We start from the raw sequence: 3,995 nt of genomic DNA, 5'->3' as shown, positions 1-3,995 counted from the left end.
ATTAGCACCTGATCTTCTTGCAGAGGACTCAAGTATGGTTTCCAATACCAACATGGGGAGACTCACAGCCACCGGTAACTGCAGTTCCATTAGACCCGATTCCCTCTTTTGGGCCCAGAGGGCACCCACACACATGTGACACGCATACACATGAATACATATAATAAAAATTAAATGTATAAAGGAAGAACGTTTTAAATGTGCTTTTTGATTTATTTTTGTCTGTTGAATTATGTTTGTTTGTTGATGCTGGGATTAGCACAGACAGCTTTAACCACCATTCACCATGCCCAGCTAAACAGAGACTGATAACAGAACTGGAGTTTATCAAAAGACATTTTTAATATAGGTTTTTCTGAGACAGGGTCTTGCTACATATCTGGAACTCACAGAGATTTGCTACCTCTGCTTCTCAAGTGCTGGGATTAAGGGCGTGTGCCACCACTCCTGGTATAATATAAAATTTTAAGTATGGAAGTTTAAAAAAAACAACAAAAAACAGGATAGAACAAGACATACCCAAGTGTGAGATTCTGAAAGAAGGTCACCTAAATAAGCTTTTCTCCCCTGTCAGACTTGTATGTATGTATGTGTGTATGTATGTATGTATGTGTACATATGTATATGTATGTATGTGTATGTATGTATATATATGTGTGTGTGTATGTATTATGTATTTATTTTTATTTGTGTGTTTCTGTGTGGTATGTGTGCCTGAGGAGGCCAGAAGAGGGTGTCAGGTCCTCTGGAGCTTGACTTACAGGTAGATGTGAGCTGTCCAACATAGGTGCTGGTCCCCTGCAAGAACAGCTTAACTGCTGAGCAATCTGTCCAGACCCCCTGAGCAAGCATCATAAATAAAACTCTATATAGGATCATTCAGTAGAATTCCTTTTGAGGACAGAAACTTCCAGTATGGTAACTATTAGGCACACATGGTTGCAAAATATTAATGAATTTAAATTGACATGTAAATACATGAGACAAGTGACAACATTCTTTTTCTTTTCCTTTTTGTCATTTGTTTCTTCTTCTGTCTTATCTTTGTAATTTCATAGTGTTTTTTAGTGGCTGTATTTGATACAGTGGGGTTCAATGATATTAATGTTCCTCTTCCTTGTATAAAGCAGCCAAATGTGATACACAGCTGTAATCCCAGCACTCAAGAAATGGAGCGAGGAGAATCAGAAATTAAAGGGCAACCTCAGCTACACAGCAAGTCTGAGGCCAGTCTGGAGTACAGGAAACCCTGTCTCAAAAAGAACAAACAAACAAATTAAATAAATAAATAACTGTAGGAAGATTGAGAACATTAAGCACCACTAATGCAATAACAAATCTGTCCCATTTTAATTCTCCATCATCTTCTTTATGCCTTTCACCAAATTAAAAAAAATCACTAAATCATCAAATTCATTTTCCTGTGTTTTAGCCTAATTTTTTGTAATGTAACAATTAAGCTAAATGACACTCTGAGTAAAACTAATTTTATTTTCATCTCTGGTAATAGGTACATAGCCTATTAAGTCTTTAAGAGTTACTGACTGCATCTCAGGAAAACAGTAAACAGTAATTTGAATAGACAGCCCATGACTACTGGACAGAGAAAGAAGGTGAATGGTGATGAGCTTCTGCATTTTCCAATCTCCTACTTCCTTTATCCCTTGGTCTGCTTTACATTACCTTAAAAAGGTCAGATTTGAAGCTGGGTGTAGAGGTGTGTGACTGTAACATTGGCACACCCAGAGATAAAGGCAAGAAGAAGATCCAAATTTCAAAGCTAGCCTGAAGCTGGAGAGAAAACATAGAGGTTAAGAGCACTGACTGCTCTTCTGGAGGTCTTGAGTTCAATTCCCAGCAACCACATGGTGGCTCATGACCATCTGTAATGGGATCTGATGCCCTCTTCTGGCATGCAGCATACATGCAGGCAGAACACTGTATACATAATAAATACATAAGTCTATAAAACAAAACAAAAACTTCTCAAGACCAACCTGGCCTTGAGATAGTCGAGTTGGAAGTCAGTCTGAGCTAATGTAAGAGCTGACAAACAACAGGTAAAATGTTCAGATTTGAACTCGGACACAAGTATCAAACCTATGAAGATGACAAACCGGGTAAAGATAAGAATGATTATAACACTAAAAGAAGCAGACAGAACTGTATTTCTAATCTTTGATGTCCTTTCCTGTCTCAGAGTGGCCAGCCTTCTGTTGAGCTATTGAATTGTCAGAAACAATGAGTATAGTCATTCCGTCTAACAGGGGAAGGATATAGGCCTGCAGACCAGGAAGCATGCTCAGTGGGGCAGCAAAGACCAGAAGATTCTCCTGCCTGAAAAAAGGTTGGGATGGTGTTATATGCCAAGAGTCAAATAAAAGGAAACTGTGCTCCGTTTTCCCCACCAACTCAGAAACAAGAACATGTCTGAGTATGAGGGAGATTGATTATTCAAGGGAAGCTGGCCCTCTCTGCCACTACTGTCTGCTGAAAACACTGTGCTAAAGTCACAGTGCATAGGATTTTAGATATGTAACTTTTAACCTTCTTCTAACAAATAAAAGAAGAAAACTTTAGTAGCTGGATTAGTATGACTAATTTTTTCCATTTCAGGCCATAGACCACAAAGTTCTGAATTCACAGTAAGCCACTCTGGATAATATGTGGGCATGCTCGTAGGAAGCCACACCCAACAACCAGAAATTTCTTATGACTCAGGCCAGTTACTTTTAATGAGAAGACACCCAGTGCTGAGGGTAAGGGAACTTTCCGTTAACATAGATTTATAGAGCAGTTTCAGAGTCCCAGGCTTAAGTGAGATTGACACCACCATTGGCAAGCATTTTCTTTTACCTATCTTTTACATATGGAGTCAGGGAGAAACTTAGATCTCAGTGTCGGCCAACATTCAAAATGTCTATGTGGGGCTTTGTTGTTTTGCTTTGTTTTGTTTTGTTTTGTTTTGTGGTAGTGGAAATTTCCTCTTTAGTGCTAATAGTGACCTCATCTGCCCATAAACTCAAATGAACTGTGTCACAAATGTACACAGCACCTTTTTTTCTGACATTTCAATAGTTGGTTCCTATCCAGGGGGCAATTATGTTCCCCAGAATTCATTGAGAAATGTCTACTTTTAATTTTTATAACTGGGGGCGATGGGAGCCTGGGATCAAGGGAGTAAATACACCCCCCCACAGCCCTGCACCCGTGCCAAAGTAGAGAATCCCTGCAATAATACCATGACATGGGCAATAACCTGAGTCTCTGAGGGAGCAGCAGGGCATTGAAGGAAGAACATATGCTGCCTCATTTCATCTCCTATGTTTACAGCAGAGTACATACTTGCAAGCTGGTCACCTAGAATTAACCCCTGCATTTATAACTCCAGACAGAATATTTTGGAGCATGAACACAATGACCCACTTACAAAATCTAATATGCAAATTCTATAAATGTAAGATAGAATGCAACAGCCGGGCAGTGGTGGTGCATGCCTTTAGTCCCAGCACCCAGGATGCAGAGGCAGGCAGATCTCTGTGAGTTTGAGGCCACCCTGGTCTACAGAGAGAGTTCCAGGGTAGCCAGGACTACACAGAGAGACTGTGTCTCGAAAAACTGATAGATAGATAGATAGATAGATAGATAGATAGATAGATAGATAGTCTACTGAAATAATTTGTAGTTTGTAGGTCAACATTAGTCAAAGGAAATGAAATGATATGATACCAGACTTCAAGACATTTCAACATCTTCATAGCCCTTGTCCACTTTCAGCATGGCATCATTTAGCATGCTAAAACAGGTAGAAAAGGACTTTGCATGTCTGCTGTCTTTACAGTCATGTTCACAGTTCTTAAGGTATATAATCCGACACTGGAATGTTGACAGGTGATTAGCAAGCAACCTTTTCACTGTCTTAAAGGAGTGGAGTACTCACGGGCTCTGTTCCTGGTTCTGTAAGTGCAGGTATAGAGACTGCAGGACCTCAGTTG

Source organism: Arvicanthis niloticus, chromosome X (genome assembly GCF_011762505.2).
Source record: "Arvicanthis niloticus isolate mArvNil1 chromosome X, mArvNil1.pat.X, whole genome shotgun sequence".
Taxonomy (NCBI): domain Eukaryota; kingdom Metazoa; phylum Chordata; class Mammalia; order Rodentia; family Muridae; genus Arvicanthis; species Arvicanthis niloticus.
This window is presented reverse-complemented; position numbering follows the sequence as displayed.